We start from the raw sequence: 14,615 nt of genomic DNA on the forward strand, positions 1-14,615 counted from the left end.
TCATAGATTAGTTGACCATAGGTGCGTGGGTTTATCTCTGGGCTTTCTGTCTTGTTCCATTGATGTATGTTTCTGTTTTTGTGCCAGTACCATATTGTCTTGATTACTGTAGCTTTGTGGTAGAGTCTGAAGTCAGGGAGTCTGATTGCTCCAGCTCCGTTTTTTTCCCTCAAGACTGCTTTGACTATTTGGGGTCTTTTCTGTCTCCATACAAATTTTAAGATTTTTTTGTTCTAGTTCCGTAAAAAATGCCATTGGTAATTTGATAGGGATTGCACTGAATCTGTAGAATGCTTTCAGAAGTATAGTCATTTTCACAATATTGCTTCTTCTAATCCAGTAACATGGTATATCTCTCGATCTGTTGTTATCATCTTTAATTTCTTTCATAAGTGTCTTACAGTTTTCTGCATACAGGTCTTTTGTCTCCCTAGGTAGGTTTATTCCTAGGTATTTTATTGTTTTTGTTGCAGTGGTAAATGGGAGTGTTTCCTTAATTTCTCTTTCAGATTTTTCATCATTAGTATATAGGAATGCAAGAGATTTCTGTGCACTTATTTTGTATCCTGAAACTTTACCAAATTCATTGATTAGCTCTAGTAGTTTTCTGGTGGCACCTTTGGGATTCTCTATGTATAATATCATGTCATCTGAAAACAGTGACAGTTTTACTTCTTCTTTTCCAATTTGTATTCGTTTCATTTTCTTCTCTGATTGCCGTGGCTAGGACTTCCAAAACTGTTGAATAATAGTGGTGAGTGTGCACATCCTTGTCTTGTTCCTGGTCTTAGAGGAAATGATTTCAGGTTTTCACCATTTAGAATGATGTTTGCTGTGGGTTTGTCGTATATGGCCTTTATTATGTTGAGGTAGGTTCCCTCTATGCCCACTTTCTGGAGAATTTTTATCATAAATGGGTATTGAATTTTGTCAGTAGCTTTTTCTGCATCTATTGCGATGATCATATGGTTTTTATTCTTCAGTTTGTTAATATGGTGTATCACATTGATTAATTTGCATATATTGAAGAATTCTTGCATCCCTGGGATAAATCCCACTTCATCATGGTGTATGATCCTTTTAATGTGTTGTTGGATTCTGTTTGCTAGAATTTTGTGGAGGATTTTTGCATCTATATTCATCAGTGATATTGGACTGTAATTTTCTTTTTTTGTAGTATCTTTGTCTGGTTTTGGTATCAGGGTGATGGTGGCCACATAGAATGAGTTTGGGAGTGTTTCTTCTTCCACAATTTTTTGGAAGAATTTGAGGAGGATGGGTGCTCTCTCTTCTCTAAATGTTTGGTAGAATTCACCTGTGAAGCCGTCTGGTCCTGGACTTTGGTTTATCGGAATATCTTTTCACAATTTCAATTTCATTACTTGTGATTGGTCTGTTCATATTTTCTACTTCTTCCTGGTTCAGTCGTGGAAGGTTATACCTTTCTAAGAATTTGTCCATTTCTTCCAGGTTGTCCATTTTATTGCCATAGAGTTGCTTGTACTAGTCTCTTAGGATGCTTTGTATTTCTGCATTGTCTGTTGTAACTTCTCCTTTTTCATTTCTAATTTTATTGATTTGAGTCATCTCCCTCTTTTTCTGATGAGTCTGGCTAATGGTTTATCAGTTTTGTTTATCTTCTCAAAGAACCAGCTTTTAGTTTTATTGATCTTTGCTATTGTTTTCTTTGTTTCTATTTCATTTATTTCTGCTCTGATCTTTTTGATTTCTTTCCTTCTGCTAACTTTGGGTTTTGTTTGTTCTTCTTTCTCTAATTCCTTTAGGTGTAAGGTTAGATTGTTTATTTGAGATTTTTCTTGCTTCTTGAGTTAGGCTTGTATAGCTATAAACTTTCCTCTTAGACCTGCTTTTGCTGCATCCCATAGGTTTTGGATCATCGTGTTTTCATTATCATTTTTCTCTAGGTATTTTTTCATTTCTGCTTTGATTTCTTCAGTGATCTCTTGGTTATTTAGTAACGTATTGCTTAGCCTCCATATGTTTTTGCTTTTTACTTTTTTTCTCCTGTAATTCATTTCTAATCTCATAGCGTTCTGGTCAGAAAAGATGCTTGATATGATTTCAATTTTCTTAAATTTACTGAGGCTTGTTTTGTGACCCAAGATATGATCTATCCTGGAGAATGTTCTCTGGGCACTTGAGAAGAAAGTGTAATCTGCTGTTTTTGGATGGAATGTCCTATAAATATCAGTTAAATCTATCTGGCCTATTGTGTCATTTAAAGCTTCTGTTTCCTTATTATTTTCATTTTGGATAATCTGTCCACTGGTGTAAGTGAGGTGTTAAAGTCCCCCACTATTATTGCATTACTGTCGATTTCTTCTTTTACAGCTGTTAGCAGTTGCCTTATGTATTGAGGTGCTCCTATGTTGGGTGCATATATATTTACAATTGTTATATCTTCTTCTTGGATTGATCCCTTGATCATTATGTAGTGTCCTTCCTTGTCTCTTGTAACATTCTTTATTTTAAAGTCTATTTTATCTGATACGAGTATTGCTACTCCAGCTTTCTTTTGATTACCATTTGCATGGAATATCTTTTTCCATCCCCTCACTTTCAGTCTGTATGTGTCCCTAGGTCTGACGTGGGTCTCCTGTAGACAGCATATAGATAGGTCTTGTTTTTGTATCCATTCAGCAAATCTGCATCTTTTGGTTGCAGCATTTATTCCATTCACGTTTAAGGTAATTATCGATATGTATGTTCTTATGACCATTTTCTTAATTGTTTTGTTTTTGTTTCTGTAGGTCCTTTTCTTCTCTTGTGTTTCCCACTTAGAGAAATTCCTTTAGCATTTGTTGTAGAGCTGGTTTGGTGGTGCTGAATTCTCTTAGCTTTTACTTGTCTGTAAAGCTTTTGATTTCTCCATCGAATCTGAATGAGATCCTTGCGGGGTAGAGTAATCTTGGTTGTAGTTTCTTCCCTTTCCTCACTTTAAGTATATCATGCCACACCCTTCTGGCTTGTAGAGTGTCTGCTGAGAAATCAGCTGTTAATCTTATGGGAGTTCCCTTTTACGTTATTTGTCATTTTTCCCATGCTGCTTCAGTAATTTTTGTTTGTCTTTAATTTTTGCCAGTTTGATTACTATGTGTCTCGGTGTGTTTCTCCTTGGATTTATCCTGTATGGGCTTCTCTGTGCTTCCTGAACTTGTGTGGCTATTTCCTTTCCCATGTTATGGAAGTTTTCAACTATAATCTCTCCAAATATTTTCTCTGGCCCTTTCTCTCTCTCTCCTCCTTCTGTGACCCCTATAATGCGAATTTTGTTGCATTTAATGTTATCCCAGAGGGCTCTTAGGCTATCTTCAATTCCACAGTTCTGTCTGCCAGGTCACTTATCCATCCTTTTGCCTCAGTTTTTCTGCTATTGATTCCTTCTAGTGTAGTTTTCACTTCAGTTATTGTATTGTTCATCTCTGTTTGTTTATTCTTTAATTCTTCTAGGTCTTTGTTAAACATTTCTTTCATCTTCTTGATCTTTGCCTCCATTCTTTTTCCAAGGTCATGGATCATCTTCACTATCATTATTCTGAATTCTTTTTCTGGAAGGTTGCCTAGCTCCACTTCATTTAGTTGTTTTTCTGGGGTTTTATCTTGTTCCTTCATCTGGTACATAGCCCTCTGCCTTTTCATCTTGTCTGTCTTTCTGTGAATGTGGTTTTTGTTCCACAGGCTGCAGGATTATAGTTCTTCTTGCTTCTGCTGTCTGCCCTCTGGTGGATGAGGCTATCTATGAGGCTTTTGCAAGTTTCCTAATGGGAGGGACTGGTGATGAGTGCATATTTAAAACATTGATGATAATAAAAATAGTTATGTGAGTAAAAATGCTTCCACATATACAATCTCATTTAGTTCTCACAGACTAAATGATTTTTAATGCTTAAAATGTGCCATTTAAATTTATATGTTACAGTTAAGGAAACAACTCAAAGGGATTTGCTTGCCAAGACAGTACACCCAGTAAGTGGAGAGCAGCAGTCTAAATCCCAGCCTGTTTCCAAAACCCCTGTTCTTGCCACTAAACCAGGTTGTAGTACACATCTAAACTGTGCAAAAATGACAGATTTGTGAATATAAGCTTTATAACACAACCTAGAAATGTGTGAAATAATCTGAAAATCAATGATAAATGGAAAAAGAAAATACAATCATGTGTTAAAATATTAGATATATATTTTGGTGGTAAATTTTTATTACAAATATAATTCTTTCTGTTTCCAAGATTTCTTCAACATATAAGAGCTTGAAGGTAATCATAGTTTGAAATATATATATATGTACTTTTGAAAATCAGTAGAAAGACCTACGGTTTAGGAGAGGAAGCTGAAAGATAATTTGTATTAGTAAATGCCTTACCCGAAAATAAAACATTCTCTGTCTTCAATTATATATATTTTGAAAGATGGAACTGGCTTGCTTTCTGCTGTACTCTCTACTTATTCCAGTTTCTTTCAGAGAAAGAATTCTAAGTTCAGCCTTATCAATCATATTCTGAGTTACTGGGAGAGGAGAGAATACTGTGAGTCACTGTACTTGTATCCCTGTGTGTGAGATCCTCTCTATGTTATATGTGGCTGTAGATATGACAAATTTAAACTGGGAGTATTTTTCAAGTATTCCTTAATTGCTTATTTTTTATTTTGTGGATTCATTTGAAGACTTGCTCTTAACAAAACTATATGCGTGGTGCTGTGGGGAATAAGATAATCCCTGTCCTCACTGGGATTATAACTAATTAATATAGACATAAAAATCAAATTACAATAATGTAAGACAATGTAATGATAATGAGTAGAACTTCTATTCATTGAGCAACCATACTAGACTATTTCCATATTTCCGTGTACTATCTCTAATCCTGTCAACAACACCGAATAGTAGAAATTGTTCTCAAAAATGAAGAAATAAAAGCCTTAGGCCATTAGACAGCTAGGCTATAGTTATGTGGTGAAAATGGCAAAGCTAGCACTAAACTGTCATTCTATGAAGTAGAGACTTATAGATATATGCATACATATGTAAAGTGTATGTGTGTGTGTGCATATATATACACACAAAGTAGTTCTTCATGAAATAACCTTGGATGCTATTCCTGTCTATCTATGTATCTATCTATCTATCTCCCTGCTTGGCACTAGAGACACAGAAAAGTGCACAGCATAAATTATTTTTTTATTTTCTAGCTCTTCAATGTAGTTTCTGCTTTTGAATGTTTTCTTTTTATTCATAAAACTGTAGAAAATTAGAAATACATAAAAATGAAAGAGAAGAAAATACAAATTACCTGAGAGCTTGTCAGATACAGTCACCATTCATATTTTAGAATAATGTATTTGTCTTTATATGCTTGTATCCATATAATTATGTTTTATATGCATATATTTTGTGGTTTAAAATCTTGGTCATGTTATCTATAGAACCAGCATTTTATATATAGAAGTTCTTTTTCACTTAATGGTTTTTCATAAATTTTTTCAGTTATGAAATACATTTTGAAGGCATCATTATAAAATTTCTATAATATCCCATGTTAAGGTGTTTCCACAATTTATGTACTCTTTTACTTTTGCTGGGTTTTTTTAAATTTTATATTGGAGTATAGTTGATTAACAATGTTGTGTTAGTTTCAAGTGTACAGAAAATTGACTTAGTTATACATATATATTTTTTCAGATTCTTTTCCCTTATGGGTTATTACAAAATATTGAGTATAATTCCCTGTGCTATACAGTAGGTATATGTTGTGTTAGTTTCAGGTGTACAGGAAAGTGATTCAGTTATACATATACATGTATCTATTCTTTTCAAATTCTTTTCCCATTTAGGTTATTACAGAATATTGAGCATCATTCCCTGTGCTATGTAGCAGTGTGTACATGTCAATCCCAAACTCCATCTATCCTTCTACCCACCCTTCCCCCCTGGTGACCATAAGTTTCTTTTCTACATCTGTGACTCTATTTCTGTTTTCTAAATAAGTTCATTTGTATCACTTTTTAGATTCCACATATAAGTGATATCATATGATATTTGTCTCTGTCTGACTTACTTCACTTAATAGGATAATCTCTAGGTCCATCCATGTTGCTGCAAATGTCATTATTTCATTCATTTTTATGGCTGAGTAATATTCCATTATATATATGTACCACATCTTCTTTATCCATTCATCTGTCGATGGACATTTAGGTTGCTTCCATGTCTTGGCTATTGTAAATAGTGCTGCAATGAACACTGGGATTCATGTATCTTTTTAAAGTATAGTTTTCTCTGGTTATATGCCCAGGACTGGGATTGCTGGATGATATGGTAGTTCTATTTTTAGTTTCTTAAGGAACTTCCATACTGTTCTCCATAACGGTTGTACCAATTTACATTACCACCAACAGTGTAGGAGGGTTCCCTTTTCTCCACACCCTCTCCAGATTTTTTGATTATGGCCATTCTTACTGGTGTGAGGTGATATCTCATTGTAGTTTTGATTTGCATTTTTCTAATAATTAGCAATGTTGAGCATCTTTTCATGTGCTTGTTGGCCATCTGTATGTCTTCTTTGGAGAAATGTCTCTATAGGTCTTCTGCCCATTTTTGGATTGGGTTGTTTTTTTGATATTGAGCCACATGAGCTGTTTGTATATTTTAGAAATTAATCCCTTGTTGGTCACATCATTTGCAAATATTTTATCCCATTCTGTAGGTTGTCTTTTCATTTTGAGTTTAATTAGGTCCCACTTGTTTGTTTTTGTTTTATTTCCATTACTGTAGGAGACGGATCCAAAAAGATATTGCTGCAATTTATGTTAAATTGTGTTCTTCCAATGTTTTCCTCTAAGAGTTGTATAGTATCAGGTCTTAGATTTCAGTCTTTAATTCTTTTGAGTTCATTTTTTTGTATGGTGTTAAAGAATGTTCTAATACATGTAACTTGTCCAGTTTTCCAGCACCATTTATTGAAGAGACTGTCTTTTCTCCATTGTATAATCTTGCCTTCTTTGTCATAGGTTAATTGACCATATGTTCATAGGTTTATTTCTGGGCTTCCTATCCTATTCCATTAATCATATGTCAGTTTTTGTGCCAGTACCATACTGTTTGATTACTGTAGCCTTGTAGTATACTCTGAAATCAGGGAACATGATTCCTCCAGCTCCGTTCTTCTTTCTCAAGATTATTTTGGCTATTCAGGGTCTTTTGTGTCGCCATACAAATTAAACAATTTTTTATTCTAGTTCTGTGAAAAATGCCATTGGTAATTTGATAGGGATTGCACTGAATCTGTAGATTGCCTTGGGTAGTATAGTAATTTTGACAATATTGATTCTTCCAATCTAAGAATATGGTATATCTTTCCATGTGTTTGTGTCATTTTTGATTTCTTTCATCAGCATCTTATAGTTTTTGAAGTAAAGGTCTTTAGCCTCCTTAGGGTATTTTATTCTTTTTGATGAGATAGTAAATGGGTTGTTTCTTTAATTTCTCTTTCTGATTTTTTGTTGTTAGTGAATAGGAATGCAATATATTTCTGTGTATAATTTTGTGTCATGCAGCTTTACCAAATACACTGATGAGCCCTAGTGGTTTTCTGGTAGCATCTTTCGGATTGTCTGTGTATAGTATCGTGTCATCTGCAGTGACAGTTTTATTTCTTCTTTGAGTGCCATGGCTAGGACTTCCAAACCTATGTTGAATAAAAGCCATGAGAGTGGACATCCTTGTCTTTTTCCTGATCTTAGAGGAAATGCTTTCATCTTTTCACAATTGAATATGATGTTTGCTCTAGGTTTGTTATATATGGCCTTTATTATGTTGAAGTAGGTTCCCTCTGTGCCCACTTTCTGGAGAGTTTTTTTTATCACAAACGGTGTTGAATTTTGTCAAAAGCTTTTTCTGCATCTATTGAGATGATTATGTTTTTTATTCTTCAATTTATTGATGTGGTGTATCACACTGATCGATTTGTGGATATTGAAAAAACCTTGTACCCCTTGGATAAATCCAAGTTGACCATGGTGTATGATCCTTTTAATGTACTGTGTAATTTGGTTTGCTAGTATTTTGTTGAGGATTTTTGTGTGTATGTTCATCAGCGTTATTTGCCTGTAATTGTCTTTTTTTGTGGTAGCTTTGTCTGGTTTTGGTATCAGTGTAATGGTGGCCTCATAGAATGAGTTGGGAGTGTTCCTTCCTCTGCTTTTTTTTTTTTGCAGTACATGGGCCTCTCACTGTTGTGGCCTCTCCTGTTGCAGAGCACAGGCTCCGACGTGCAGGCTCAGTGGCCATGGCTCACGGTCGTAGCTGCTCCATGGCATGTGGGATCCTCCCGGACCGGGGCATGAACCCGCGTCCCCTGCATCAGCAGGCGGACTCTCAACCACTGCACCACCAGGGACGCCCCCTCTGCAATTTTTTGGAACAATCTCAGAAGCATAGGTGTTAACTCTTCTCTAAATGTTTGATAGAATTCACCTGTGAAGCCATCTGGTCCTGGACTTTGGCTTGTTGAAAGTTTTTAAATCACAGTTTCAATGTCAGCACTTGTGATTGGTCTGTTTATATTTTCTATTTCTTCCTGGTTCAGTCCTGGGAGATTGTACCTATCTAAGAGTTTGTCCATTTCTTCTAGGTTGTCCATTTTATTGGCATATAGTTTCTTCTGAACCTTTGTATTTCTATGGTATCTGCTGTAACTTCTCCTTTTTCATTTCTAATTTTATTGATTTGAGCCCTATCCCTTTTTTTCTTGATGAGTCAGGCTAATGGTTTATCAATTTTGTTTATCTCTTCAAAGAACCAGCTTTTAGTTTCATTGATCTTTCCTATTGTTTTCTTCATCTCTATTTCATTTATCCCTGCTCTGATTTTTTGATTTCTTTCCTTCTGCTAACTTTGGGTTTTGTTTGTTCTTCATTTTCTAGTTGCTTTAGGTGTAAGGTTAGGTTGTTTGAGATTTTTCTTGTTTCCTGAGGTAAGATTTTATTGCTATAAACTTCCCTCTTAGAACTGCTTTCGTTGCATCGCATAGGTTTTGGGTCATCGTGTTTTCATGTCATTTGTTTTTAGGTAATTTTTGATTTCCTCTTTGATTTCTTCAATGATTCATTTGTTGTTTAGTAGCATATTGTTTAGCCTCCACGCGTTTGTGCTTTTTACGTTTTTTATTTTTTCCCTTGTAGTTGATTTCTAATCTCATAGTGTTGTGGTTGGAAAAGATGCTTGGTATGATTTCAATTTTCTTAAATTTACCAAGGCTCACTTTGTGGCCCAGCATGTGATCTATCCTGGAGAATGTTCTATGTGCACTTGAGAAGAATGCATATTCTGCTGGTTTTGGATAGAATGCTCCATAAATATCAATTAAGTCCTGGTCTACTGTGTTATTTAAGTCCTATGTTTCCTTACTGTATTGATTTTCTGTCTGGATGATCTGTACATTGATGAAAGGTAGGTGTTTAAGTCCCCCACTATTATTGTGTTACTGCTGATTTCTCCTTCTATGGCTGTCAATGTTTACCTTATATATTGAGGTGCTCCTATGTGGGGTACATATATATTTACAATTGTTATGTCTTGTTTTTGGATTGATCCCTTGATCATTACATAATGTCCTTCTTTGTCTCTTGTAACAGGCTTTATTTTAAAGTCTATTTTGTCTTATATGAGTATTCCTACTCCAGCTTTCTTTTGATTTCCACTTGAATGGAATACCTTTTCCATCCGCCCACTTTCAGTCCATACCTGTCCCTAGATGTAAAGTGGGTCTCTTGTAGACAGCATATATACGGGTTTTGTTTTTTTATCCATTCAGCCAATTTATGTCTTTTGATTGGAGCTTTTAATCCATTTATATTTAAGGTAATTGTTGATATGTATGTTTTTACTGCCATTTTGTTCATTGTTTTGGATTTGTTTTTGTAGGTCTTTTTTTCCCCTTTCCTTTTCTGTTCTCTTGTGATTTGACAACTAACTTTAGTGTTGTGTTTGCATTCCTTTTTCCTTTTTGTGTGTGTATCTATTGTAGATTTTAGGTGTGCAGTTACCATGAGGTTTTCATATAGCAGTTTATATGTAAAGAAGATTGTTTAAATTGCTGGTCTTTTAATTTCAAATGCATTTCCAATATCCTGCATTTGTACTCTCCTCTTTTCATGATTGCTGGTTTTGATATCATATTTGTTTGTGGATGATTTCCTACCTTTACTGTATCTTTGCCTTTTCTGGTGAGCATTTCCATTAGTAGTTTTCTTATTTTTAGTTGTAGCCTTTTCTTTCCACCTAGAGAAGTTCCTTTAGCATATGTTGCAAAGCTGGTCTGGTGGTGCTTTTGCTTGTCTGCAAAGCTTTTAATTTCTCTGTTGGGTCTCTTAGCTTTTGGTTGTCTGTAAAGCTTTTGATTTCTCTATCAGGTCTGAGTGAGAGCCTTGCTGGGTAGGGTATTCTTTGTTGTAGAGCCTTCCTTTCATCACTTTAAATACATCATTCCACTCCCTTCTGGCCTGCAGAGTTTCTGCTGAGAAATCAGCTGATATACTTATAGTAATTCCTTTGTATGTTATTTGTTGCTTTTCTCTTGTTGCTTTTAATATTTTTTCTTTGACTTTAAATTTTTGTTAATTTTTTTTTTTTCTGGTACACGGGCCTCTCACTGTTGTGGCCTCTCTGGTTGTGGAGCACAGGCTCCAGACGTGCAGGCTCAGTGGCCATGCCTCATGGGCCCAGCTGCTCTGCAGCATGTGGGATCTTCCTGGACTGGGGCACGAACCCATGTCCCCTGCATCGGCAGGCAGACTCTCAACTACTGTGCCACCAGGGAAGCCCAAATTTTTGTTAATTTGATTACTATGTTTCTCAACATGTTCTTCCTTGGGTTTATCCTGCTTGGGACTCTCTGTGATTCCTGGACTTGAGTGACTGTTTTCTTTCCCATGTTAGTGAAGTTTTTAGCTATGATCTCTTCAAACATTTTCTCAGGCCCTTTATCTCTCTCTTCTCCTTCTGCGACACCTATAATGTGAATGTTTGTGCATTTAATGTTGTCCCAGAGGTCTCTTAGACTGTTCTCATTTCTTTTCCTTCTTTATTTTGTTCCATGGCAGTGATTCCACCATTCTTTCTTCCAGCTCACTTATCTATTCTTCTGGCTCACTTATTCTGCTATTGATTCGTTCTAGTGTATTTTAAATTTTAGTTATTTTATTGTTCATCTCTGTGTGTTCTTTAGTTCTTCTAGGTCTTTGTTGAACATTTCTTGTATCTTCTCAATCTGTGTCTCCATTCTTTTTCTGAGATCTTGGATCATCCTTACTATAATTACTCTGAATTCCTTTTTGGGTAGATTGCCTGTCTCCACTTCAATTAGTCGTTGTTCTGGTTTATCTTGTTCCTTCATCTGGAATATTTTCCTCTGCGATGTCATTTTGTCTAAATTTCTGTGATTGTGGTTTCTGTTCTGCAGGCTGCAGGGTTGTAGTTCTTCTTGCGTCTGCTGTCTGCCCCTTAGTGGATGAGGCTGATCTAAGAGGCTTGTGCAGGCTGCCTGGTGGGAGGGACTAGTTCCTGCCCACTGGTGGGTGGAGCTGAGTCTTTTCCCTCTGGTGGCAGGACCATGTCAAGGGGTGTGTTTAGTGGGCAGCTGTGTGCTCAGGAAGATTTTGAGCATCCCTTCTGCTGATGTGTGGGGTTTTGTTCCTGCCCTGTGGTTGTTTGGCCTGAGGCATCCCAGCACTGGCGCCTACAGGCTGTTGGGCGGGGCCAGGTCTTGGTGAGAAAATGGCAGCCTCCAAGAGGGCTCACCCCAATGAGTTCTCCCCAGAACTACTGCTGCCAGTGCTTTTGTCCCCACTCTGAGCCATAGCCACTCCCCACCTCTGCAGGAGACCCTCCAATACTAGCAGGTAGGTTTGGCCCTGGCTCTTATGAAGTCACTGCTTTTTCCTTGGGTCCTGGTGCACACCAGACCTTGTGTACACCCTTCAAGAGTGGAGTTTCTGTTTCCCCCAGTCCTGTGGACTTTCTGTGATCAAACCCTGCTGGCCTTCAAAGCCAGATTCTCTGGGGGATCCTCTCCCATTGCCAGACCTCCAGGCTGGGGAGCCTGACGTGGGGCTCAGAACTTTCACTCCTGTGGGAGAACTTCTGTGGTATAATTATTTTCCAGCTTGTGGGTCACCCACCTAGCAGGTATGGGATTTGATTTTATTGTGACTGTGTCCCTCCTGACATCTCACTGTGGCTTCTTCTTTGTCTTTGGCTGTAGGGGATCTTTTTTGGTAGGTTCCAGCATTTCTTTTGTCAGTGGTTGTTCAGTTGTGATTTTGTGTTTTCATAAGAAGAGGTGAGCTCACATCCTTCTATTGCATCTTGTCTCAACTGTGTGCAGACCACTTTAAAACACTGCTTTACTGTGGGCTGTGAGAAGATTTCCGGTTCTCAGTAGGGGAGATACCCCCTATCAAAGCCATTCCTTTGTGCCCTGGATCTTTCTTGTCCTAATCATTGAAGTCCTTCTTCTCCAAACCCATCCAAAAATTCAGCTCAAACTTCCAGTCCTGTAGAAGAAATGCCTTTCTAATCAGCTCACCTCCAGGATCCAGGTCACAAAGATGATTTTAACATTTTTCACCTGGGAATGCCCTTAAATACTCAGTGTGTTCCAGAGATCAGTAGCATCAATATCCTGTGTTTTAGATTTTATTCTCTTTTAAGTAATTCTGCATGAAATACCCTTTTACAACAAATTTGGTTCACAACTGATTGTCTCTTTAAGAGTGTGTTTTGGGAAGAGACATGATTCTCTTAAAGTGTATGAATGCCTTTAAAAGCCTTAATGCAGATCACTAAATTGTACTGTGTTTAGGTGTATTTAATCCTATCAGGATGATTCAGGGAAGCTCTCCTTAGGTCAGGGAATTTTGAACAGGATACTAAGCTTAGTACCCATCATCATAACTCATAGTAGGTACCAGGGGCTCCGTTGGGCTTTGGCTATCATCAGAGATGAAAAGGCAGTTTTTCTCCCAGTCAGATGTGCTCAGGAGAGGTGCTGTGATTCTCCTCTCCTCCACTCATGCTCAGGGTCTGCCCTGGTCCTCCATCCCAACTCCCAGTTAAAGCATCTCTTTCCTGATGAGGACTTGCTACATTTTGGTTATACATTCTGCTTCTTGGGTTATCAGACGTGTGTTGGAGCTTAATTCTTTGCTGCCTATTCATGGATAGGCTAACATTTAAAGCTTCTGCCTTTGTAAAGTGAGGATAATAATATCACTGACATCACATGAGTTTTGTTAGGATTAAATGACATAATGCATGTAAAGCAGTATTGTGTCTTACGCATAACAGACTTGTAATAAGTGTCAACTGTTATTACCCGGTTTTTGTGTGATAAGGACTGAAGTGTTAGTCTAATACTTATTCAGACCTGGAGCAGTTCTGGACCTTAATTCTCAATTATGGCTGAAGAGCCAAAGCAATCGTGGTGAGGAAATTAACATTAGTCTGTTCATGTCACAACAGATGGGAGGGATGGAGAGAAACTGTGCTAATATTAAGTGCCTTTTATTTATTTGTTTTGGGGGTCAGCCGTTGTTTCAACTGCTTTACATATATCAATTTTACCCTACAAGTCAGGTACTGATATTATTCCTATTTTGCAGATGAGAAAATGGGGCAAAGAGAAATGAAATCATTTGCTTAAAAATTTGCCAAGAGGAGTTAAATGTGACATTTCTCTGCTTGACATTTATAAACAGGTTCTTCATCAGTTCTTTCAGTAACTCTTCAAAGTAGTTATTGAAGTAAATATTATCATCCTCACTTTACAAATGAGAAAACTAGGACTCAAATAGTATCAGAAAAGTGTCCCTGGTTCCATGGCTAGAAAGATAGCTACCACCAAACTTGTGTGGTTTCTTGTATTCCACACTGCCTCTTACTTTCAGGAGTAAAGAGTGAATTGTCTTAAGATTTGCATAACTTACGTAATTAATAACATAATTATCATTAGTGTGTGTGTGTATATATATATATATATATATATATATATATATATAGTTTGTTTTCTACCACTCACCCAGTAGATTACAATCTAAATGAGGACAAGGATATTATAAAGTAAACAAGGAGATTTTTCTCAATGAACTTTAAGGAACACATCACACAATTTGAAGATTTAAGATTATTACAAGTTTGAATTTTCTTTAGCATAGAAACATGCAGAGATACAAACGTTTAGACTTTTGACAGTTGTATAAGAGATGCTCTTAGCTTTCCACCCTCTTCAAAGCCACATTTAAATGAAGACAGCAATATCTGGTTTGAAAGTCTTCATTAGGACATTCCCCAAAGAATCTTAATTGCAGCAACTGCTCTACCTGCCAGCTGGAAGAGTTTTCCCATTGGAGTCGTGTGTTTATTCTACAATATGGAACATAATCCAGAAAGGAAGTTTAAGGCCTAGCATCGCTGTATGACTGGGCATGTAGAAGGCTGATAGGACTACAGGAGGAGTGAACAGCAGGTGCCCCATCTGTGGACCCCTCCATAATGAGTGTGAACAAGTGAAGTGTCATTGCTCAGTTTCACTCTCCCCA

This window comes from Leucopleurus acutus (genome assembly GCF_964270905.1).
Source record: "Leucopleurus acutus genome assembly, chromosome: 2".
In the NCBI taxonomy this organism is placed as follows: domain Eukaryota; kingdom Metazoa; phylum Chordata; class Mammalia; order Artiodactyla; family Delphinidae; genus Leucopleurus; species Leucopleurus acutus.